General features: G+C 39.6%; 1 protein-coding gene across 1 annotated transcript in view; it reads right to left on the reverse strand.

Moving 5' to 3' along the window:
* THSD7B (thrombospondin type 1 domain containing 7B) overlaps positions 1–26,586 on the reverse strand; it is a 927,497-nt gene extending 900,911 nt beyond the window's left edge. Inside the window, 1 exon segment of the mRNA XM_033231647.1 lies at positions 26,288–26,586. The gene's annotated coding sequence lies outside the window, so the exon portion shown is untranslated.
* Positions 26,587–27,503: the final 917 nt, after the last annotated feature.

Below are 27,503 nucleotides of genomic sequence, written 5' to 3' on the forward strand. Positions count from 1 at the left end.
TATACTAAACACCATTGTATTGTATATTTTAAATGGGTAAACTCTTTGGTATGTGAATTACGTCTCAATAAAGTTGTAATATCTTTTTAAAACACTGGTTTTTTTATGTCATTAAAATAAAATTACTGGGTTGTGGAGATGGTTGCATAACTTTTCCTTGCCAGGTTTCCTTGCCCAAGGAAAGCACTGTCTACTGGCATTAAAAAGTGTAGTTTTGTATTTTTGGAGGGGAGAGAACGTAGAAGTTGCTATATCTTCTGATTTTATGCTATTCATTTATTTATGTAGGATCCTCAATTATTCCCCCTTTCTTCTTTCTTTCCCATTATCACCAACTCTCCAATGGATGCTCCCCATGTCAAGTCACCCTTCTCCATCAGATGCAATGTCTTCTTGAGATAGCCATGTCAGGTTCCACAAACATTCCAGTTATTTCCTTCCAGTGCCCCAGTAGCTGGCACACTGGTCTACAAAGTCCTAGACCTCCTCCTAAGGCCTCCAATTTCGGTGGTACTTACCCTCTATTGAGTGAATATTTTCTGTTTCTATCAACTCCCACTGCTTCCCCTCTCCTCTTTTCTGAGTTTCCTCTGCTAGACTTGGGTGTTTCTCTGTTTAGAGGTAATCCGCAGTTTGTAGTGTCCTTGGTCTCTAGGTTATGTTGTGGTTTTATTTGCTCTTTTTGTTGACCTGTATTTTTTCTCTGGAAAACCTGGATACATTTGGATTAGACATCCTAAGTAGCATTTTTACTACCCCCAATATGATAACTATCACGGCAGAGATAAGTATAAATTACAGTCTTTGAATCTCCAAAAACTTTCATCTTTTTTATGGAGAAAATACTTTAACACAGACAACAGGAAAACAAGATACAAGGTAGTATATAATTGAAAGCTATATTACCTACAGAAATTGTAAATGTTACAGAAATTTGCAATAAAAGTAGAGATCATTGTGACCTAAACTATTGATAAAACATAAAGAAGGCAGGATTTTACTTCAACTTTGATGAACAAATGTGTTTTTTTATAGAAATGAAATCTAGATTTATAATAATATCTAATTCAATAAAAGTAGCAGGGCACTATTTGAATATTTTGAGATACTAACTAAGGTGGCTTTTTTCTTCTATTTTCCACTCTTTTCCCCATTAACTCAGTGGGGTTTGTTACCTGTGGTGAAACATAATTCATCAAAAGTGAGGACTGGTGAAGGCTAGTTGAGTTTCAAAACCTATTATCTAAGGAAACCCAGGGCAAGTAGAATGTATAATAAACACACACACACACACACACACACACACACACACCCCAAACCAGGAAAGATTCCCAAGCACTAGGAGACCAGAGAGTTAGACAGAAAGGGTGAGCTTACAATTTGGTAAGGCCCTGAGAACAAAGCTCCTTCCCTTCCCAGGCCATTAAAGATCCCTAATAGGTTTAAGAAAGAAAAAAAGACAAAATCTCTCTACAGAGGGCTCCATCCTTTCTATCAATTAAAATTGAAAGATTCTTTGCTCATGCAATGAGCGTGGTATAAAGTAACATATTCTTCAGTTTCTAAACTAGCCCCTCCACAAAGTGTTTGTGGTATCCATTTTAACTATGATGTTGTTTAGATACAAAAACCAATCTTGGAAACAAAAGCAGTTTTTGTAACATTTATTCATCTGTCCCTAATTCCCCACAAGAAAATTCATTACTCTCTCCTCTGTAATACTCCCATAAACGTCACATACCAAGTTGTACATTACTTATTCTTAAAGTATCTATTTCCTTGATCAGGTTGTAAGCATCTTGAGAGCACACAGCAAATCCTTCTATCTTCGTATCATCAACTTGGTATAGTATCTGACACACACGAGTTCCTTAGTGAACTAGACTGAAATTACTTACTGTACATTTCAAAATAGCTAGAAAAGAATAATTTGAATGTTCCTAGCATGCACAACAGATAAATATTTAAGGTGGTAGATACACCAATTACCCTGATTTGATCGTTACATATTATGTGAATGTATCATATTATCACAGGTACCCTGAAAACATGGACATTTATTATGTACCAATAAAAGCTAAAAAATTAAAAATAAAAAAATAAAACTAAGCAGTGATCTTCAGCACTTTAGGATTGGGAAACTCACATTCACCTTTTTTATGTTAAAAAAATTACTTTTTGCTGAGGGCAGAAGAATAGAAAGAAATGGCCTGGAAGCAGTTTCAAAAACTCTATAAACTTAAAAAACCAAACTGTCATAATTTTAATTATTCAATCTTGGCAATAGTATCCCTTTAATTAGTGATTTTAAACATCCTTACTTCTCCAAGAACCTAATTTTGTACTGAATATGGAAATCTAGAGGTCATTTCATTTAATAAACACATACCTCCTAATCAACTGCATACTAATGAAATTAATCTAAAGGCTAAATTTCAGTTATGAATTATAGACCCTCATCTCTGTTCTTTGATTGCCCAAAGAACCTGTATCTGGAACCTTCCAACACATAACAAAATGATCCGCTGAAAATAACATCTTTTTGAAGATCAACTTCATCCAACCAGGTAAGGAGAAAAGAGACATGCCTCTAATTCTTAATTTTTATATAACACTCCTTATGCAAAACAATGATTTACGACCACCTAGTTGATAACTTGGCTTACTTAAGGCATGTTGCACAGGTTTAGATGCTTAAAATGAGCCATAAAACTTCAGGTTTGTAATTAACGCACACACTTCAGCAGGAGTATTTATCCTGCCTTAGTTCTAAGAAATTTGAATTAAAGAGAGAATGGTTTCTCCTCTCAATTCATAGTTCTCACAGTTTATTCTAAGCATGTATTCTCCCGAGGAAAAAAAATCAAATATAAAAGAATATTTTTTTCCTAAGCTGAGTAAGACATACATCATCTGACATTTATACTTCAGTTGAAAATTAATTTGCATGACTATAAAACAAACAGATTGTGTTCTTTCACAATGGGGCACTGCAATTCGAGTAACTACCTCAAATAGCATATCTGGAAAAAATAATAACTTAAAAGTCCCAGCACACTTTCAGTTAATTGTTCCAACAGACCACTAGTATTAACCTCAGAGCAGAACCATACTCCAATTGGAAGAAGTCCTTTCTCATTCCTTCAATCCTTCAATCAATGTAATTTGTAGTGTATGTATAACTCTAGTAGCTTAAGGTCTCTCCCAACAGGCACCTTAACCCCATTCTGGTTTAGCAGTTTACTTCATTGAATCACAAAACTGAAAGGAAAATCCGGATGCCTTCAAGTCAACTATGTGTAGCTGAACACAGGCTTCAAATTTCTTAACCTTACCCTCCAGTTGGCTTCAGCACAATCCTGCCTTATACTCACATATCTCATTTCTCCTCTGCATCAGGCAGTTTTGGTTAAGCTGTGCTGCATTAAGAAACAAAGGAAAATCTTACAGGCTTTCAACCATAGGTTTGTGTCTCACACTGACTACACTAATCACAGATCTGAGAGCCAGGTTGAAAAAGCAGCCTCTATCTGGCAGCCTTAGAACAGAAGGAGAAAATAGCATTAGGGGAACTACACAATGGCTCTTAAAAGTTCTGCTTGGAAAAATCACTCATAATATCCTCTCATATTTCACTGGATAAAGCAAATCACATGGCCAAGCTATGTACAGGAGGCTCCTCGAACATTGGATAGCAGTAAATTTCTAATAACATAGTGAATAATAAGGTTAATACAATCTACTATACCCAGTACAACCATAAATATTTATATTCGCCAAGAAAAACTTCAGATTCCACTCCAAATCTCCAAGAGATTTTGAATCTTAACATCCAAAAGGACAAAAAGACGAGGGAAGTAACTCCTGGGAGCCTGTTTTATAACATGTAAAACGAGATGTAGGGCTATTATGAAGATTAAATGTAGTAGATTAAGTCAAGGACCAAGTCCAGTGACACAGAGCAGACACGTTTAATGGAAATGTTGGTTCCTTTTGTAAACTTACATTGTAGGCACAATTTATACGGCAACCTATTCCTAAAACTGTCCTTGAAATTCTATAAGAATCCAGTACCATCTAATCCTTTCAGCAGCCTGAGAAATATTCACTGTGCCAGAGCACAGGGTAACTTACTCTTGGCAAACAGAAAAGAATAATTTACACCTAGAGAGCTAAAAAGAGAGGGCTTATGAAAAAATTGTCAGAGCTCATAAAATTCAGATACTTAATCAAAAGTATACTATATAGATATAAAGAAAAAAATATTCCAACTCAAAACTTCCCTTGAAAAAAAAAAGAATCATCCAACTTCAAGTTTTGAAGCTTCTTAGATTTCATTTTTAAGGTGCTCTACATTTTCTGAATAACATTGGATTATGAATTCCATCATTTTCTAAATTTTGACTCTCCTCCTTACACTCATCCTGGATACAAACTCAAAGTCTCTTGTTAAAATTACCCTACGCTTTCTTCTTAATTTTAGGTTCAGTTCTTGATATTTCTGGCAACCTTGTATGTCTTGGCCACCAAGATATACCTCACTCAAAGACTGCTAAAATCTGCCACCCCATTAACCTGAACAGAGAAAGCTGATGTACCCCGTTTTTTAAATATACTATGCCAATCTCCATCCCTACAACATACTTAAACATTTCTTTTGATTCAAAATATCTTTATGCATTTTAAATGGTGCTAAAATTATTAGGTGAATGACTGATAAGAAATCATCGACATTTATGAAATGCCAAAACAAGCCTACACACACAAGAAAGTAATTTCTTGACAGAAGGGGAAACACGTAACTGCACAATGGAAATATCAGTGTCATCGTTTTAATCCAGCCATTATTTTTAGCATCACAGAGACCGTGTGCACTCTGATACGGTGCAATCTGAATTATACAGAAGGCCAGTGAAGCCCAAAATGTTTATTGATGAACATTTTAAATGAAACGTCCGATTAACTAAATAAATACAAGAGAAACAAGCCAAGTAACACATTGAAGAAGCAATCAGACGAATCCAGGAGGTGATATATTTCACAGGAAAAGTGAACAGGTCTCTTCAACAAGCCAACATCATTAAAAAATAGGCAGCTGTTAGGTAAAAGAAACGTTAAGAACCATAACAAGCAGAAACAATACGTGGTCCTCTTTAGGATGCTGGACAGGAAAAGCAGCAGTGAAAGGCATTTTGGTGACAACCGGAAAAATGTGAATATTCTTTGGTACTACAGAAGATGAAAATGTATTTATAAATTCATACATACATACATGTATACAGACAGAAAGACACATCAAAGTGGATATACACTAAAGTGTTAAAATAGTTATCTCTACATGATGAAATATGATGACTTTTTTCCTTATTGTTGCTTGTCTGTATTGTCTAATTTTCTACACTGCATGTGCACTGCTTCTGGAATAACACAAGACTGTGTTTTCAGGGGTTAGCCTCAACATGATTATATGGGCAATACTTTGAATTACGGACTTGAGTTTGTTTTCTGATTTTATTTGATCCTTATGCGTCAAACTTTTTTCTGTCTCTAAACTATAGTGGGGAGGGGAGACGTGGAGTGGAAAGAACTCATTTGTTTGGTCACTGGGCTTGGTCCTTGACTTAATCTACTACATTTAGTCTTCATAATAGCCATACAAACTGGATATTATCATCTCGTTTTACATGTTATAAAACAGGCTCCCAGGAGTTACACAACGTGGTTTAAGACCATGTATTGGGTATCAAGTGAGGCATTCTCATCCAGCTTTACTGAATTTCTGAACTGGGGTTCCAAGGCTTTCCCGGCAATCCCAAGGACTTCCACCTAATAAGGTGCTCGTTGCCTCAAGGGGAAGTCTACAAGAGAATCAGAAAACAGAAATCTCAAAATCTTTATTTTGGGGTTTACAGATTGGTCTTGTTTGTGTGATTGAAACAGAGCAAACACGTTCAATGGAAAACAAGAGTTGGATGCAGTTTGGGTTTCTATGAAAGGGAGTGGTGGAGAGCACTCAGACCCCGGGAGCCCTATCCTGCTTTCCTTCTGGGTCCTTCCGAAAGGGAAAGTGGCCGCTGCCCCAACATCTCACTGTCCCCACACTGCTGTGGCCAGGTGCAGGGTAGTGACAGCAGCCAGGGGCCAGGCAGAGCGGCTATACTGCCTCACCAGCTCTCACCTGAGGGGTAGGGGCACCAGCTAAACATCATCCTGGTGATAAGAAGGGCAAGGTTTTGACAGAGCAAGCAGCAGACCTGATGGATCCCAGTGCTGAAGGATGCAGTGTGGAGGGCGGTGTGGACTGGAGAACAAGAGCACGTGGGCAGTAGGATATGCCGCAGAGGCCAGTGTGAGGAAGGCTAGACAACACCCAGGAGCAGCAATGGTTTAACACCTCAGAGGATGCCAGCTCAGATCATGGCAGACTCCTGCGGGCCAGAAGCCCCTCCCACAAGTGCCACCAGGGGAGAAAGGTAGGAGTAATGTCCAGAATTGAATGATAAAAAAAAATAGGCATGGTGAAGTTAACCTACAATTAGCTCAGATTATATTTTCTGCCATTAGACTGAATGGCATTATGAAAATAGAGATTGTTATGCCAGAGGAAAAGCAACTAAGAAATTTCCTTATTTGCATGCATAAGTACGTGGCTTAAAAATATTGGTAGTAGCTAGTATAATAATGTATCCCTGTTTACAGAGCCTTGAAAATTGTACTTCACAGTGCTACTAACAGAGGAATGGTTAACAAATATTTCATCATGATGACAATTTTATAGACTAAGGATAAAAAGTATCTTGCATATAACACCTTTGAAGCTCAGAACTAAATATTATGAGATAGAAAAAAATTCAGGGTTTTGGAAATTTAAGACACATTTACTAAAATTGAATTGTGTTTTATTTTATAATACTTCCTTCTTGAAGAAATAAATTCATCAATAATTTAACAGCCTTCTATTTGTGCATTTTAAATTTTCTTTAACATATTTTACAAAAAACAAAACAAAGAATGGAGCCCACAAAATAAATAACCTAAGCAATAACCTAAGCCCTTTAATGTCTTACAAAAAAAAAAAAAACTGTGCCTGGCCATTTCTCTAGCAGAAAGCATTGTTGTTTGAAATGGTAGAAGGAATGAACCAAATAAAAGGCAGCCCAAATAGAAAGAATGTTTTCCGTCTTGCAGAGTCTGTGCTCAAAATTGTTATTTGTAAAAGCTCCATTTTGATTCCTTTTGTTTTGCCCTAAAGAATACTTTAATATTCAGCTAGAAATATAATTTATGGATGACAATATTGCCTACAAACTGCAAGAAATATAAGACAGGGTAAAGGTGAGTCGTACCATATTGCCAGTGTGACTTGAAACTAAAGAGAGACCACTTTTTTAAAAAGTATTTCACATGATGACTCATTAGGAAACAGAAGTTTCCTCACAACACACATTCTTAGAACAAACCCTCAGGTTCGCTGGATCTATGTGGCCTACGCTTCACACTTTTAACATAAACAATCCATTCACCAGGAAGTTCTCTCAAGGAAACTCTAATTAAAGTCCTAACTGCCGTGCATTTCTCTTACGAAATGGATGAAGAAGACTCTCACAAACTGATTCACAGGCAGCACTGACACCGTTGATTAACTAACTTGTTGAAAAGGAGGTGATGAAACAGTGGGTCCCCACCAGTCATTTGCCTCAGGGCTCTCTACCTTACTCTTGCTCTCCTCTGTGAGGAGGGGGGCTGAATCCTGCAGATTACAATTCCCACACTGCCCTTCCAACTAACTTCTGATGATGGTCTTCCAATTGGAGGTCCTGGCAGGAGACTGAGGTTGGGAGGCCAGGAGAAGCTCTTGGCTTTTCTAGCCTCTCTACCTCCCTTAGGGCAGCATTTTCAGCAGTGCTGTGACTCCTTCAGGGTTCCAGGTGTCTCTTGGTGGCTGCATTTCTGGACTCTGTTAATTCCACCACCTTCATTGGTCTCTCCTTCCTGCTGTAGCTAAGCTTTGAATTGTTTCACCATCTACTGTTTGTATTTCAATTGTCAGAAAGACCTTTTGAATGAGTAGCCATCTTAAATTCCCTTTGGTTCAATGAGAACCACTTGGCATGTACTGTTTTCCCAGCTCAATTCTGCGTGATATGAGAACCACATAGATAATTCATGAAGCAACCATCCCAAAATTTTGCTAGCTAAGTAGAATAACACACTAAGCCATAATCAGCCTTTAACCCTTTCACTCATAAGGTATATGGCAGGTACAAGGGTCCTGAGAAAACAAGACAAGTAGAGAATGGACAAAAAGATTCATTCATTCATTTTTCAAATGCCAGGCAATGTGCTGGATGATGAGGTTACAAACACGAGCAAAAGCCAACACCGTCTTCACAGTGTCTAACATAATGAAGATGAGTGTGCAGGGAAAATCACACTGCTCAGGTTAAGTTTGCAATGGTGTACAGTCAGTTCTGCCTGGATGTTTGCTCTGAAATGTGAAATTCATATATTAGGGAACAATTTGAGCATAATGTGATCTTCCTCTGTTGAATGTTGTCATTCCTCTATTTTGTTTTTCTTTTTTTAATTGACAGATAATATTGCATGTTTTTATCAAGTACATGATGCTTTGAAGTATATATATATACGCACTGTGGAATGGTTAAATCTGGCGAATCAACACATGCATTACCTCACATAGTTATCATTTTTGTAGTAAGAGCATGTAACATGCACACTCTAAGTTTTTCAAGAATACAATATATCCACAGTAACTATAGTCACCTTGCTGCATAATAGATCACTTGAAAATTATTCCTATCTAACTTTAATTATGTATCCTTTGACCAACAGCTCCCCATCCCCCCAATTACCCCAGCCTCAGGTAACCACCATTCTACTCTCTACTTCTACAGAATAACATAATTTCATGTTTGCTATGCAGCATTTCATCTGGCAGAAACACCAGGTAAACAAGCAAAAATCTGCACCTAGCTGAACACAGCTAAGTGGTTCAATGAAGGGAATTTAAGATGGGTACTCATTCAAAGGGTATTTTTGACAATTGAAATACAAACAGGAAATGGTGAAACAATTCAGAGCTTAGTTACAGCTAAGAAGGAGGAAAGAGAGACCAATGAAGGAGGTGGAATTAGCAGAACCCAGAAGTGGAGCCACCAACAGAGACCTGGAACCCTGAAGGAGTCACAGCAAGGTAGTAACAGCAGAAGCACACACCTCTTCTGGCGTTAGAACTTCCACACACATCACAGGTAAACCCCTTCTACCATGTCGCAACTTACAAGCAGATTTTCCAAAGCCTACTTCCACAAGTACATTTCAGATCTTTTCCAAGATAAAATACATTTACTGAAGTATTTAGGCATTTCTTAACCCCTTTACACACGCAAAAACATACCAGCATTTTGTATTAGTTTCCTATCTTTTATTTTACGTGTCACTATGGGAGTTTTTTAATGTTGTGCCCTACCTCCTTTTCCCATAAGCCCTGTGGATTTTCATTCTGTGATTTTTGCATAGCATGATGATTTTCAAAAATGTATACATCACATGTTAATCAAACAGACTATACTTTGAAGGAAAGGGCAATGGTGCTATTTCACCACATTCTAGAAGAGCAGAGTAGCAAGGAGTAGCAAGAGCCATGGCCATGGAGACAGGAAGCAGGGCATAGACAGAAGGAATCAGAGGAACGCCAGGGTGAAGCAGCAGGAGGACAGAGGGAGAGACAGGAGTGTGGTCAGGGAAAAGGCCAGCGAGCTGAAGTGGTAGACGGGGGCTGCATGGAGAGCCTGCCAGGCACAGGAAGAGGGGAGGGGCCATATTAGAGTAGCAGGAAGGAGCTGGACACATAGACAAGTATCCAATAGAACTGGTAAGTAGGTGGCCGGATACGGTGGTTCACACCTGTAATCCCAGCACTTTGGGAGGCCAAGAAGGGCAGATCAACTGAGGTCGAGACCAGCCTGGCCACATGGTGAAACCATGTCTCTACCAAAAGTACAAAAATACAAAAAAAAAAAAAAAAAAATTATCCGGGCATGGTGGTGCACATCTACAGTCCCAGCTACTCAGAAGGCTGAGGCAGGAGAATTGCTTGAGCTCAGGAGGTGGAGGTTACAGTGAGCCAAGATCATGCCACTGCATTCCAGCCTGGGTGACAGAGCAAGACTCCATCTCAAAAAAAAAAAAAAAATAGAACTGGTAAATAGTCAAAATACAAGGCCCCATTTTCCCAATTATAAAATACAAATTAATTCGTGTCAGGCCAGCTTGCACAATGACCCCCCACCCTACTCCCCACACATACTTAATTTTTGATAATGTTTATTAAATTAAAAACATCTGTGTATTAAAATTTGTTATTAACCCTGTTATACATGCATATTGAAAATCACATTATAAGAAATCATATTGTGATTTTGAAACTGCTTTCACACATTGCCTGAAGCATTTTACACATAGTCTTTATATGCTTCTTCACATTCTTCACAGGCATTCGAGGCATCGATGTTGGCCTTCACTATGGCTATCCACCCTCTACTAATTATTTTACTCTTTAATTATGGGTGGAAGTGTGGGCCTGTTTTACACCTCTCTGGAATGTTGAGGAGCAGTAACAAACTGCTGCCTGGATTTTTCAGTGAAGAGCATAAAAAACAATAAATGCCTTTAGATTTAAATGCACATAGAAAGAGATCAGATTTTGGATAAAGAAACTAAAAGTACTGTTTAAACACTCTGTTCAAAAAATTAAGTTTTTGAAAGAGAGCCCTATATATGAAAGACTTTGTCAGATGATTCTCACTACTCTATGGAATAATTTGGGGAGGGAGAAGTTCCGTACATACAGTGAAAATGAAAAACAAGTGAACATTAGATACTAAAGAGAGGTGATCATTAGGGAAAACTTGAATCTGCTCTCCTTGCATAAAGGAAATCAAATTCAATGAGTTGGGGGGACAGAGCTAGAAAGAGAAAATACAAATACATGCACACACACACACAGAGTTATTATCTGAATGTCTGTGTCTTACCAACATTCATATGTTGAACTCCTAACCTTCAAGGTAACAGTATTTGGAGTTAGGACTTTTTGGAGGTGCTTAGGCTATGAGGGCACATGCACTCATGAATGGACGGATGCTGCTATAAAAGAGCTGTAAGAGTGGATTCTCTCTTCTGCTCTTCTGCCATATGAGGACACAATGTTCCTCCTCCCTAGAGGACACAGCAATGAGGCACCATGTTAGAACCAAAGGAACTTGTCAATGCCTTGATCTTGCACTTCCCAGTCATCAGAACTTTGAGAGAGTGAATTATTTGTGAATTATCCATAATTCATTATAAATATAAATATTTATATAAATATAAATATAAATAATTATAAATTATTCTGTTAGAGCAGCACAAAACAGACTAAGATGGACAGACACAAATACATACAGACACACATACACACCCCTCAAAAAATCACCTCATCTGTGTTGGACAGCCAGTCTACAGCCTTAGTTAATACATCCCTTCAACTCTGGCCTTTAAATTTTACTGATTTGGACCAGACTCTTTCTCTTCCACAAGTTCTGTCCATGGTATTCTGAATACACGACCTTTCTCAGCAGGCTGGACCTCAACTCCTCCATACGAATAACCCTATCTGCATCAATAACCAGTTTGTTTGCATTTTTTTCATAGGCTTATTGTAGACCAAATGGGTCTGTGCACATGCATATCTATTCCTATTTAGAGCAAAATCCCATATATTACATGTCAAAAACCCCAGAAAATTTAAATAAACAGAATTTATAGTGCCATTCAATGGTAATTGATTTTCTTAGTGTTTTGGGGAATACTGCAAGTTCCCTAAGGAACTTTAAATCATCAAAGCAAGATTAACCCATGTTCAATGAAGTTTCCAATACTTTTTTTCTTACTCTAATATGATTCATTTAAGAAACACTTAAATTAGCTCCTAATGTATACCCAGTAATGTGCTCAGCATAATAGAGACAATTCCAAATATAATACAAGGTGTGGGATCTTCAAGCAGTGACAATACTCTTAAGAAAAGAAAGGCTACAACATAAATTAAGCTACAATATAACAATATTTAGACTAATGCCACACACCAACAAAGACACTTTTCTTTCTACTCTAATCTGCCCTGAGAAACTGGGTCATAAATTGGACATATTTCCCAAAGGAAAAACATTATAAATTATGATTAGAAGTTGTTTTCCTGATCAAGGACTTGGCATTCAAAAAGGATACACACACACACACACATACACACACACACACACACACACACATATATATAGCCTTTTCACGTGTCCCCAAAAAGGGATAATTATGGAGAAATCATACAACAAGATCCAGTGTACTCAAGTTTATACACTTCATAAAAATAAAACTCTAATGTAAACTGTAATATATTATAAACTTAATGCCAGCTGTGATAAACACAAAGTATATCATTAACCATAGTTTTGCTTGACTTGTTGGATTTTCAAGTGTACTTCTGGGATGATTTTGATGGCCTAAGTCTCTTTTAAAAATGAGCTGATGCATTCTTTTTCTACAGATAAATCTCTCTGCAGTGTCCAAATTCCTCCCTTACCTTAGAGTTGACTTATAGGCCCAGGGAAGGAATTTAGTAAATGTCTGTTCCTAATGCTTATAGAGGTATCCGTGCATCTCTTCTCTTTAAAAAGACTGACCTAGCATTTCTTCATTTCATTCTCTTCTCTCTCTTGAATTTCCTTAAGGTGACAGTTTCTGACCAGATTTTTTTAATGAGGAAAAAGTAAATATGGAATAAACCTACAGTATGTAAAGAAATAGCTAAGAATTTAATTGAGAAATCCCAGGAGCAATTATTAGATAGGTAACAGAGGAGTTTTTAAAAGATGCATCAAAGCATTTCTCAGAGAACTTTGGAACCCCTGGGTTGTCTTTTGTGTGAATTCCTGGGTAGGACATTGATGGACTCGTGGTTAAACGCTGTGGAAGGCAGGTTCTACCATGGGGTGGAGAGTGTGGGGGTAGACATCCACTTCATTCAGCTATGACTGGATGAATATGATACAGAGAGGGGCAGAAGAGACACCAAAGCTTGAACTGAGTCACAGGAGAGAGACGTGTACAGGATTTATTTTAGGGACAAAGTGTAGCTGCCACTGATGATCTACTGAAGGAGACTACAGAAGCAAATGGTGGAAAACTAAGTATGAGACCTCAGAGTGTACGATTTTGAATGCCAGTCTAGACCATGTGGATCTAATGACAGAATTTAAGCAGGAAAGCAAGGTGAAGAAAGCAAATTAATCTGGTGCCATGAGGAGGGTGAAAGCAAACGTAGAACTATGCAGACAGAGGGTTGTAGATGTTCTTGGAAAGATGATTTCCTGATAGTTCTGTCAATCAGAATATTCTACAAGCAGGCCCTTCATTTTCTGCACACTCTGGATCCAATAATCACTTGGTGCTCATAAGGACATTTGTGTCTGACTACATGTTCACCTTTATGCATTCCTTTAACACTCTGCCACTTAACTTTTTGGCTTCAAAGTCCTCTAGGAAGAGGAATATGTCTGTGTATTAGGCAACATCTCCCCTCATCCCCTGCAGAGTTAACAGGGTTTCTTCCATAAAGCATTGTGGTATTTTCTACTAATAAATTCTAATTATTTTTCCCTTTTATCTGTGTCTTTCTCCATTTCCAAAACCTAAAATTCCAATTTTAACTTTATTTGGTAGCTATTCTTTTTGGCCAAGTATCATATATGTCAATCTTTTTCAGTTTACATTTAGTCCAAAATTACTCATTTTCCTTGTCTAAATCTTCAGTAGTTATTTTGGCAGCTTTAAAAGAGATAATCAAAATGGCAGGATCATGGGAACTTTGCCAATCCATTCTTGGCTCCCCTCATATACTAAGATTCTTCTTTTAATCATCACAATAAATAGAGACTGGAAAATGTCTATTGGATTTGACAACTGGGAAGTAATTCATGACTCTGGCCAGAACTATTTCAGCAGGACCAGTCGGGGCAGAATAAAGACTGGTGATTTGAAGAGTGAGTGCAAAGTGGAGACCCTGAGCAAATTCTACTAGTTTCAGAAGCTAGAATTTGAAAGGAAGGCAAGAGATGAGGCAGTAACAGGAAACAGAGTCAGGAGTAGTTGCTTAGCATTAAATGGGAAAGTTTTGGGCTCTCATGTACCATACATGAACTTCTGACAGTACATTATAAGTAACCTTCAATTTCACTACATCACCCACATTTCATTTCTTTCCCATTCGTTTTTGCTCTTGTTCATAAAGCTTCTCTAAATCCAAGATAATGCATAATCTGATTGTGTTATTCAGATCTCTCCCACCTTTGCAACTGGTGAAACCTCTGGACCCCTATGTTTCTTTCCTTCTACCCCTTCTAATTATCTCATTTGTTGGTTTGAGCAGATGATATTTCTGAACACATGTCGAGTTCCAACACAGCTGAGAATGTTTTTTCCCTTTCAGCTGAATTGTTTGCCTCCTCTTCTCTCCTCTTTTCCTGTCATTTCTCATCTTAGAATCATTTTCCTATCATTCAAATACCTGTATGTTTTCTTTCTGGTTGTGTGTGTGTATGCGCGCATATGTGTGTGAGCGCACAAGTGTGTGCATGGGTTTGCATGCACACATGAATGCTCTACCATATTTCCATCTGCCTAGGTCCCCTTCCTAAGCCTTCAGAGCATAAATTATTTCATACTATTTTGAGCCTCTCTTGGCTTTCAGTTGTTGGGGCTGAATAACTGCTTTGCTATTTCAGGTGCCTTTATCTTGTAGGCATTTGCTGAACATCAATGCTTGCCAACCTTGTTTCCAAATCAATGGATAATTCTGTCCCTATGTACATTTTTCTGCCACACACTGACACATGCCAGGACAAAATTGTTTATCTTAGATTATAAGGATTTGGGTCTCTCTTTATTTAGACTATGCTGTGAGCATCACAGGTTTTCAAAACACAGAGTTTAAGAATGTTATCAAGTTCTAGGTGGACCAGTAAACCAGAGATAAACCTTCTGCCTACATTGTGAGGCCATAGGAGAGCGTTGTTATTGCTGTTTTTTGTTTTTGTTGAATCTTGAAGAGGTTTCTTAACCCCTAGACTTCAAAACACCATGAAATAAGATGTTATATTAAAGAATAAAGAAAGTATAAATACTTCATGTTTAAGACTAGCATATATAACCCAGAATCCAAACAACGTGGGGAAAATTGTGACAAAAACAAATAGGTAGAGAGGGAGCCCAATTCCTTTCTTCCCATGCTGAATCTACTCACCTATAAAACCCCACAGATTCAATAATTACCCATGAAGCATCCTTCTTTGTTCTCCTAACTCCATAAAAACTCTGTGAAAATTCCTTAAGAGCATGGCCAATTCTTGGGTATCACTGTGCACCCTGACTGGGCCAACCATTGTACATATATTTCACACTACAGGCAACCAGTACATAAAGATCGGCTGAATTTGCCTTGAGGAACCCAGTAGGCTGAGAAGAATTATGTTAATCTATCAAAGTATAATAAACTTCTTGCCTGGAAATTGCTAAAGAAATGTCTTCTTGATGATCTGACGCCCCCACGGGTAACTGCCACTGTTCTGTAACTGGCTCAAATAGTTAAACGAGCAATGCAGCATATTCTATGCACTTAATGGGAAACTTAAAGGGCCTCACCTCTGCAGCTTATATGGTATTTCTAATTTTTAACTGATTCCTTTTGCTCACAAATATTAAATGGTCCTCCTGGTATTGCTCAGCACTATATTCTTCAAGAGACATTGGGAGCCCTATGCAGGCATACGTGAATACACTTTTATCCTGCTCCACTTCCCACCTCCCATATGCATACTTCCAAAGATCACTTAGTGTGACTGAATGATAAGGTTCTTTATCCCCCGAACAAAATAATCTTTTATATTGAATGACTGTATGATTAAGCATACATCTGAATAGAATCCTGGAGTGTTGAACAAAGAGGTCCACATTCCCTTACTCCTTTCAGATGAAAATCTTTTTCTAGTGCCCTAACTTGTTACAAGTCACCAATGGAGTGAGCAGAGCTGATCCAGTCACAGGAATAGAAAAAGACTGACACCAGACTTTGTCTACATTATTTGAATTGCAAATCTTATATAGATGCTCCCACTGTAAATATGGCCTGACAGCTATATTTTAATTCACAAGTGTAAATTAAATTAATGTACTCCTTTCATTTAATTCAATACATACCTGTTGTGTACATATCCTGCAAGGTGGCAACGATCCAAATATGAGTAAGATACATTCTGTGCTTTTGTGGAGCTCATACTTACTAAGAGAGATAGACATATATAAATAAAGTGATTTGGCTTTGCCAAGGACAGAGAATGTGCATGTCACATCTCTGTAGGTAGACTGTAAATTCCTAGAAACTGGAACTGGCATCTTACCTCTTGCGTGGATCTACTCTATGCATGGACACAGCAGGTGCCCGATAAATACTCTTTGAATTTATTCATATAGCTTACAAACAAATGCATCTTGGACTTTACATTTGTTTGTCTTGCTATGTGAAAACTGCTTAGTTATAAAAAATAAAAATAAAAGAAGTGCTTCACTGGAAATATATTATGTCCACAAGCATTATGTTTTTCCTCCACCAACTCTGTAATCCAAATGAAATATCTAATAATCATGCACATACTATTACATGACATAGTCTTAGAGTCCATCTCCACAAGGTAGTTCTTCTTTATGAAGTTTAGAATTTTTCTAACAGATGTCTTGTTCTTAATATTCTTTTAAAAAGTAACTAAAGTCAGATTTAAGCTACCTGTGAAATATGCATCCCCCCACCAAAAGAGGCTTGGAATTATTAAAATGTTTCACATTGTCATGTACAGCTGAATAGAGGTTGCACTCAAAGGAAACACAGGACTTTTTTTATATGTTGCACACAATGAAAGGCATGTCACATTCTGTTTTTTCAATTGAAGCAAGTCACAGCCCAGAGGGTCTGTTACTGTCAGAAATTCAACTTGAGAAAAGCCCTTCAGATCACTGAGAAGAATGCTACCTGCCAGGAAATGAATCAAATCTACCAAAAAATTACTACCATTTGATCAGAAATATCACTTTGGTGGGCTGCATGTCATCTCCAACTGCAGTCATTATAATAAAGATATAGTAAAAGAGGGCTGAGAAATATGCATTAAATGTAAATCAGAAAAACTGGTTACTTAAAATCTTAGTTAAAGGTTATTTTTAGGCTATGCTCATTTCATATGGATTAGGCTACACATACACACTAGCAAACTACTCAAAATAAAAAAAAGAAACTGGGATTATTAGGCTGGAAACAAGAAGGGTGAGGTGATTTCATAATGTGTGTGAAGAGTTGTAAAGTGGAAGCAAGCTAGACATGCCCCCTCTTCTAAAATGAAAGGTATGTGGGATTCAGTTTTTAGTAGATGAGAGTAATGAGATAGAGAGAAATCTTCCTATCTGATGGGTTTTGAATTTGTACTCTTGAAAGCAGTCATGGAAGTGTTTTTTTTTTTTTTCTCTCTCTCTTTTTTAAATAGATTATCCATGCTGATATCTAAAGAAAACATTAATAAACAAATGAATGGTCTCTCACACACAAAGCCTACACAGTAGACTACTATGACTACTATATTAATTTAATTTACACCTGTGAATTAAAATATAGCTGTCAAACTACTATGACTACAAAGACTACTATGTAGTCTTTGTGTGTACAGTTAAAAGGAAACCCTCTACTATGTAGTCTGGTGTCTACCGTGAAAAGGAAACCCTCTTCTGTCAATAGGCAGGTGGTAGGGTAGAACTGTTAATAGTACAGATTCTAGGCATGTTCAACATGGTGGCCACCAGCCACATGCGGCTATTGAGCACTTGAAACATGGCTGGTCTGAACTAAAATGGATGTGCTTGTAAGTGTAAAATACAGGCTGAGTTTTAAAGATGTAATACAGCAAAGATCTAAAGCATCACATTAATAACTTTCATAATCAATACATATTGAAATGACAATACTTTAGATATATTGGGTTAATAAGACATATTATAAAAATTAATTTCAATGTTTTCTTCTTTAATGTGGCTACTAAAAAATATAAGATCGCATACACGAATTGTATTTGTGGCTCATGTTCAATTTCTAAGGACCTGTACTGCTCTAGAAGGAGACTGCCTGCGTGCAACTCCTGACTTGGCGCAAATCACTCACTATTTCTATATTTGTAAAATAAAAATAATAATAATACAATCAACCTCATAAGTTTTTTGAGAAGATTTCATAAGTTAATCCATGTAGAGTAGCGTCTGGCACACAGTATATGTTCAATAAATCTCAACTACTAATATTCAGTGTGCACATCCTCTCTTTGCAAAGCACCCTGACATGTAGTTGCTCATACTCTGCTTGAATACCCTCAAAGACGGGTAACTCACATTTCCCTGAGACAGCCTATCACACTTCTAGACAGCCCTGAATGTGAAAAAGCTCATTCCTGGAATGAGTAAAAATCTCTTTACAACTTCGACTTTTCTGAGCTTCTTCCTATATGATTCTGCCAGAGGCAAAGAGAGAAACTGGTCAGATTCCAACAATATACTTGTTTAGAAATAATTAGTATTGGAAATGAGTTTATTATACACTTTCATGAAAGTTCATGTCAAGAAAACTCATACGGAGCCATCAAAATACTTTCAAGAAACAGATCTTCAGAACTGTGACTTCTTACACATGCTCAACTAAAGAACAGGTCTCCTCTTCTCAGTAAGTTGTCCTCTTTGACTGAGAACAGTTTCCAGTTGGGATATACTTAGAGCAAAGAGGACAGACAAGGGCACTCACCTGACCAGATCACAGGAGTGACCCAGGCACCCACCAGCAACTACCCCTTACATCAAACAACTCATTTTCCCTTTTTTGTATTCTTTATGCTAATTGCAAAAGCTAATGCTTTGCATAGTTGGCAGGACAGTTCTGTCCTAATGATAAGCCATTAATACAAAGGAATGTGGTGTGGATTTCCTAAATATATCTGTCTTTTCTGAATTTCCCAATGGTTCCTCAGGAAGCCAACACTTTTGCAAGTGAATAGATCTAGTTCTTTACAAGTTTAAGACAATATAATCTTCATGAACAAGGTCTGTGCAAAATCAAAATGCAGCCTTTTTCCGTATTTCCAAATGATGCTTCTACCCCCAAGTAGAAATAATTCAGCAATATTCTTCCTGTCAGTCATCTCCATTGACTATAGAGGCCTTGGCAGTAGGTAAGTATGTGTGTTCTTGCATTTTGGATAAATTCCAGCAGCAGAAAAGACTGAACCCGCTGAGTAAAACCTCAGGCTTAGGGTAGTCTGGTTTATCAGAAGCAGAATGGGCCTTGCAATTCAATAATCTAGATGCACATCTAGACTCTGTGGTTTACCAGTTGCATTCACCTTAGACAAGGTGCTAGAGGTCCCTCGGATTCTGTTTCCTATTACAAAAAAAAATGGGACTAAATAACAGTACCTACTTTGCAACATTATTATGAGGATTAGACAAACAAATTCTTTTTTTTTTTTTTTTTTTTTTTTTTTTTGAGACGGAGTCTCGCTCTGTCGCCCAGGCTGGAGTGCAGTGGCCGGATCTCAGCTCACTGCAAGCTCCGCCTCCCGGGTTCCCGCCATTCTCCTGCCTCAGCCTCCAAGTAGCTGGGACTACAGGCGCCCGCCACCTCGCCCGGCTAGTTTTTTGTATTTTTTTAGTAGAGACAGGGTTTCACCGTGTTAGCCAGGATGGTCTCGATCTCCTGACCTCGTGATCCGCCCGTCTCGGCCTCCCAAAGTGCTGGGATTACAGGCTTGAGCCACCGCGCCCGGCCTAGACAAACAAATTCTAATGTACCTAGCTAGGTATGCAGCAATTTATAGGTAATTAATTAATAGTAATAATTACTAGTCACACTTGTTGCCTACATGGATATTGGTAAGTCTTACCTTACAGATCCTCAAATGGCTGTTATTACCCAGGCCCCTACTCTCCATCACATTCTCCTCTTCAAAATTTTCCAGAATTCTCAGTAGAGAGTGGTGCCCTTCTCCATTTAAATCCTTTACCATCAGAACTCCACACACAGATGCTAATAAGAAAATAGATTTAACCAAACATGAAAATTAGAATTTACCACCTGAGTTGTTCGGACCGAGAGAGAGCTCTGTGAATTGGCATCATCAGTGAAAGCTCAGTGGAAGTATAATTGGAAGTGAATTTTGACTAATAGATACAATTTGGATAACTGGGACCACAGGAACAGGGAAAGCAATATTTTCAGCCACTTTAAATAAGTGTGAGTTTGTGGGTGACTTTAAAAAGACAGGTCTCAAAGAAGAAGAAAGTGGATAATAGGAAATTAACGACAGGCAAGTGTTAAATTGATGTAGTATCTGGAATCCTATGTTGTTTGTTCAAGAAAGCAGCATAATTTAGGTTACGTTTTTCAGGGACCATCTAGCAGTGCTGGAGTTTAGTTTTAGCTAGAAGAGATCCAGAAGAAAGCACCAAAAAATTTCCCTCAAAGTCATTAACATCCCTTGCCTCTCTGTGACTGGCCAGAAGATATTACAGTTCATAGAATGGGTCAAGTCAGATGAAATGAAAGGCCTACTAACAATATTTAATCACGAAAATGAATGGAAGTCAATATGAAATAAATTGAGTTAATTCTGAAGACTAGAAACAGAGATTGAAAAAAATAATTACTTTTTCCCCAAAAGAAAAAAGCCTTGTTGAACTACTCCCACTTACATACATTTTAATTAAGTGGTCTGAGACAGCTGTGGGGTAGAAGAATTTACAGTTCTGGCAGACGACCTCGGTGAGAAATTTGGCTCTTCCTCTTAACAGGAAGAAAGGAGCTTAATATCCTTATTTTATATTTCCTAAGAAAACAAATTAAATTGAAGGTAGAGTGGCTTTATATGAATTGATAACTCAGATGAAAGGGGTTTTGATACCTTTGGGCTCTTAGATAATATAAATATAACAATATTCAAGTGTTTTAACAGCTAGAAATGTTAGACACAGAGAAAATTAAAATGTAAATGTAAACAGATTGATGATCAACTACTTGATAATGCCAATGGTTGCATTTATTCTTGCTACGAGTACAAATATCTAGGGATAATATTTAAAATATTTACCAATTGGTAGGTCTGGGACATAAGCCAATCAGAACAGCTTTCGGAAATATCACTGGAGTGTGTCCCAAGGCCCCCTTGCCATACCAGGTGGGTGACACCCAGTGGCTCTCTCAAGAAGTGATCTAAGGGGAGTGGTCTGTAGGACCAGGATGATAGTAGGAACTGTAGATGGCTCAGAGCAATACTCATTGACCTACTGGTGCACAAGTCTTTCAATATTTTTACAAGTTAATCTATTTTACAAGTAGTTCAATATTTTTGCCAGTAAGAATGTATCAATGTGCACTGTCTAACTTGCCCTGAATATGTCTAACGTAAGCACAAAAGGCAGAAATCAATAGAGAAGAGCCCAGAAGCAAACTCTGCAAGAAGAGATTACTGCAAGCCTTAGTCTTATTATAATTAAAATCTTTCATGTATGCATACTACATGGTATGCTTTTAAAAATAACCATCTGAAAGCACCCAAAATTAAAATATGCATTGCTACAAAGCTGCAGTCTAAGACTAAGGCAATCGTGCCTAACTGCCACGAAGTTCAGAGCTTTACTCAACATTGTGATTCTTCCAGAAGTAATGAGCTGTTCGCTAACATAACACTAGGACACAAATCAACAGCCAGCCCTCATGCAGGCAAGTGGAACACGGCCATGAGTTTCTTCCAAGTCAAGGCATTGAAAAATCGTTTGTGCATTAGTTACTTAGGATTCTGTTTTTAGCTACGGCATATTTAATTACAAGAGGCTCATAATTAAAACATGCCTAGAGAGGCAAAATCAAAAGCGAGCATCATGTTCCTTGCTGCAAAACACCTAAGTTCAACAATGATAGCCTTTTTTATTCATGCAGGAAACATTTTCACACTTTCACAGATCTCCGCGTCTAGGTCAATGTCTAACCTTTTCTAGTATGTGGACCTCTTCTTTTTAACGTCAAAAAAATTCTATGATTTCCACATCACAGCAAAGAGTTGTAGTTTTAGAATCCATAAATTGCAAAAATACCTAGTAACCAAAAATCAATATAAAATTAGCGAAGCTTTTATACATACTGTGTTTTAGTCATCACAACAGTATATACACACTTAAAATAAAGTAGTTCTTCTAGCTGCCAGATGACTTCATTGTTCAGCTTAGAAACCACGCTTAGATTCAACTCCCGTTACCAAAAGCATGAGTCCCTACCAGCAGTGAAATTATTCTGCAGCATCTCTAGAGTTAGTTTCAAAGTTTTACCAAAACATACAGAGTAATTGGGTTCCACTGATATTTAATTTTCCCTTTCAAATGAAATGCTTGATGTGGTAGCAACAAAATGATCATACTAAGTCACTGGTGGACTATAACCTGGCAAAATAACTACGTCTCTCTATTTTGTATAACTAGCCCATACCAGGATTCATGGCTTAGAATGAAAGCATAATTGTAGGAATTCAGTGACTGGGACTCCTATTTCCTTCTGTCAAGAGATACTTACAAGATGACCAAGAACTACCTAATCCTCCTTGGCTTCATTTCAGAAATAGCCACTGTTAGCTATTAAGAATAACCACCCATGAACATCCTACTAAAAACATTAACAAAATAATCTCAGTAGATGGAGAAGTTTTAAAGGGTGGGAATAGAATGTTGATCATCTTGGAGCAAAGGTGCCTGTGATTTTAGATCTGTTAAACTACAGACCCCACTAAAATTCACAATAGTAAATTTCTAGACTAGAAGTGGAGTTAAAAATCCCTCTACTTTCTCAGGTTTAACGTGCTAATTATCACTTATATATTAATCCTGTTAACAGCTCTAAATTAAGGACCTGTGTTATATTTAGGAAGCTACCTGGCGTTACAGTGAATGCAGCAGCTTCTTTTATAGGTATATACTGGGAAATGTCTTCTTTTGAAAATATAAAGCACTTATGTGCAATCCGTATTCAAAAATCCAACAGCATATCTAAGTAAGTCATGTTGTTTTTGATACTACAATACCCAATAGTTACTCAAAGACCCAGCCTTTATGCTTTGTCTGTAGAGCATCTCTGAAGCCTTAATAGTGCTATTCTCTTTTTCCCATCAAGTAGTATAGTTGTCACTACTTAGAATTCTTTAATCTGTTTATCTTAATCATGTATTTAATATATTGTATCATTTGTCATTTTCACAGTTAACTAAATAGGACCAGTCAAATATTCGTCATCATTCTATTCAAACTTTTGACATGATGTTTTTACTTTAATGCCTAATCTTTGTAAAGTGTACAGAACAGCAGAATTGAAGTTTTGGCAAGACTTTTTTTCTTTAAAGGAATCATATGACTCCCAGTTTCAATTTGTGAAGTATAATTAAAGTGAGTTGACATGCTTTAGAATTTTTCTTGTTTGGACATTCCCCCTCCTTTAACTTAATGCCTATCTTTTTATTCTGCTTTTTCAGTCTATTGTTTAAGGACAAAATTCTTTTGGCTGATATTAATAAAAGAGTTATTCCTTCAGAAATAGGATCTATAGCAAGCAGACAAGGTCCTTCACAGCCTTTCTGATGAAGTACAATTTAGTACCATTTTCCTTTAATTCTTTCCCTACTTTCTCTCAAAAGGCACACTCAGCAGAGAACAGAAAGGTACCTCTCCTTATCAATTTCTTAACGTCAGTCTTCAAGCAGTAGAGTCTGTGTTTACATTGTTTATATGATCGGTAATTATTTTCTACCTAACAGTTTTCCTGTTTCTTAGTCTTTCAACTCTCTAACAATCAACAACTTTGATGGAAAACAATGGGCCGGGATACTAAGAAATATTGTAAGATCATTTTTCAAGTATTGATTTAAATATTAAGGTTGACATAAAGTGAGCTCATCGTATTACGAACCCTCCAAACAGACAATCAAAGTCCACCAGCAGCAGGCAGCCCTTTCCTGGACCACGTATCACCAAGCCCTTATCACAGATTAATCTAGAATCTCTAAAACCCTGAATGGTTTGTAGGTGTTCCGGGCTGCTGGATCTGTCTGTGCTGATACATACAAGACTATTTCACCTTTTTAAAGTCAACAATGACACCCACAATTTTTTGATAAGTATCTGTGTATATTGTTACTGGGTCAGGGGAATTTTCTTCATAATTTTTTCACTTAAATTTGCATGAAAAAGAGTTTCTAACCCTCAGCTCTCAGCAGGTAGATGAAGAAAACACACACACACAAATACATACATACATACACACACACACACACACACACACACACTTCCCAGTGACAGAAAATAAAACAATTCCAGAGAATCGACCAGATTAGATCAACTACCCTCAGAAAACAGAGAACTGGCCACATTATGTTTCGAAAGAAGGCTCCTATTATTAATGGCACTAAGGTTTAAAAACAGCAGTGTATCAAAGTGAAGCCTCAAGACAGAAACTTTATAAATAGCTTTTAACCCACAAAGACAGGAGTTTTCACTCACCACTGAGGAAGACTTCTTGATTTGGTTAGTAACACCCTAAGTGGCTTTCAGGAAGCCTTCACCAACTGCTGAGTAGAGTCAAGAGCACAAAAAGGCTTCCCTGGAGATTACCTCCTCCTAGTTACTCGACAAACTCAGATTACCCTGACACTGCCAGACAAATAACTGTATCCCTTTGACACCCAAAGATTACCTGTCAAAAGGAAACTTCAAACACACACGTTCACACGCACGCGCATATATATATTTACACACACACACACACCCCACCACCACCACAGTCTGGTTGGCATGAGCCCTATCTGCATGGGTTACCATTTCCACGATAACAGAGCACTCACAGGTGTACCGCTGAGAAACACCAGGCGGACTGTCATTTAAAGAGCACCAAGGAGTCTGAGGGTGGGAAACTGCCGGCTTCCAGCAGACCACCCTAGCAATGAACAGAGCACCAAGGAACCCTGTTATCTTCCGTAGAATATGCCACGGTCCCATAATCTTAGTCGAACTTCATCGTGACTATACAGTATTGAAAATATCACAATACCTCTTAAGGGAAGCTCAGAGCTCAGACATTCCAAAAGAAAAAAGTACCACCTTAGCCAACGAAAAGTTTTTTCTTGTCTTTAAAAAGAGAGTGAGAGAGCTTAACGCCCCCTCCTCAACATTCCCTTGTCCGCAGTCAAGCTTTCCAACTTCAAATTCAAAATACGCGGTCAACAAAGAGCAGGATATATTTGCATATGCAAATAACTTTAATACTGAGGGATGTGTAAGAGAGTAAATGGGACAGGTGCAGACGGGCGATGCAGTAGAAAATATGCATGTCCTCCCCCCTGCCCCTCACTCTCATGCCCCCTTCCCAGTTTCCTCTCCACAAACTGCAGGATATCACGTCCGACCCGAGCTTGTCCCTAGCCCCCGCAGGGACAGAGGAAATGTAAACTGTTGCTGCAGCCTCCTGACACTCCACTGATAAATCAGAGGAAGCTGCAAAACTTCTTGGCTTGCTCAGCTATCCTCCACTGGCACTGAATGCCCACGCGCAGAATTAGCAGTCAGCGCTACGGGAAAGGGAACCCTCAGTCAACCTGTTTGCAAAGCCCGCAGGGCAACTCCCGGCCCTTGGATCTTGGGCCCCGAGGCTCTCTGAGCAGGATGGGAGACCCCCGGTTTCCCTCACCAGTATCCCCCAAAGCAAGCTGGAGGTGAATGGAACAGAGCTCCTGCTGCCCCGGTCCCAGGGCTCCGTCCCGTTGCATGAGATCGGTGCTCAGGTAGCCGCGTGGGGCGTCCCTGCCCGCCCAGAGGGTCTCCGCACACTGCGCCCCGGGCAGCCCATGCTTCCCGCAGCCCCAAGCCAGGGGCGTCCGAGAAGATCCTCTTCCAAGTTCCCGCGTCTGGCTGGGAGAAGGGGCGACGAAGGCTGCCCGGCAAGGAGAGAGCAAAGTCTGCGCCGGCGGCGCGCCCCCATCCCCGGCGCTGCCACCCCCCGCCCCAGCCGGCCGGCCAGGGGGCCCGGCATACCCGGCTCGGGGCTCCGCGCGCTCGCACTCACCCGTCTCGCCAGAGCCGCCGCCGTAGCCTCTGGGAGCCGCCGAGCCCCAAGCTTCCCGAGCGCAAGAAAGATGGTGGTGTGTATCGGGAGACCACCCATTCCAGCGTCTGGCAACCCGGCGGCGACTCTGGCTCCTCAGCACTGGAGGAGGAGGAGGAGGAGGAAGAGAAGGAGGAGGAGGAAGAAGGAACGGCGCAGTCGGACGCCATCTGCTGTACACCTCTGCACAGCCATTGGCTGCCTGGTGCGTCCGGGAGCCGCGGGGCGCGGGGCCGCGGGGAGCCACCTTGCGCCTCGCCTCCCCCGGCAGCTGCTCCCCGCCGGCCCCTCCTTCTCCCCCTCTCCTCCGCCTCCTCCCGACTATGCCACGCACCCGCACGACCCTCGGCTCAGCCCTCTCCCCAGGGCTAGCGGCCGCGGGCGCGCTGGCCTCGACCTCAGCTCCTCTGCTCCCCGCAACTGTTTGCCGCAACTTTGAAGCTTCGGGGTGCCTGTGCGGGCTGGGTAAGGGGACTCCCCAGCTCAGCTGAGCCGAAGTACCCAAGCCACTAAGCCCAGGAGAGGGTCGAGCCCTTTGCGCCTCGGAGATCCATGAAGTGATGGGGGAAAAGAGCAAGAGAGAGTGGGGGTGCCCTAGGCCCCTGTTGATAACACGCCCCAACACGCACACATGCGCGACACTCAGACACACCATAAAACACACACATCGAGCCATCCCGCACGGTCCGGATGGTCTGGCGTTCCTTTGCAGTCCCAGGGCAAGAGAGGGCTTCGGTGCTACTAGGAGAAAAGACAAAGAAAATCCTAGCTGGGGAGTACCCCCACCAGCATACGTGGGGAAGAGAGAAAGGGAAACATTTTGGTGACTCCGGGAAACGCCAGGAGCTGGGTGCATACCTGCCTGGACATCCCCCTGTTGCGGGGCTCCCAGCGGCTGTCAGCCCACGCCTACCAGAGCCTGGGAAAACCCCTACCTCTGGGGCCTCTGTTTAAAGGGTTTGCAGTCCCGGGACGCGGGGACCGGAGTTGCGGGAAGGAGCGCCTTAGGCTCCTGGGTAGCTGATGCCGGAGGCAGCGAAGGAAGTGGAGAGTCCGAGTCAGCCCAGGTGAGACAGGAGTGCAGACAGCGGAGAGCACGTGGGCAGGCGAGGAGCAGAGTCACAGCTTAGAAAGTCGTTTGCTTACTCTCTGACACTTGTTCCAAACCCTTCTGGGT

Source organism: Trachypithecus francoisi, unplaced genomic scaffold (assembly GCF_009764315.1).
Source record: "Trachypithecus francoisi isolate TF-2019V2 unplaced genomic scaffold, Tfra_2.0 Lachesis_group13, whole genome shotgun sequence".
Taxonomy (NCBI): Eukaryota; Metazoa; Chordata; class Mammalia; order Primates; family Cercopithecidae; genus Trachypithecus; species Trachypithecus francoisi.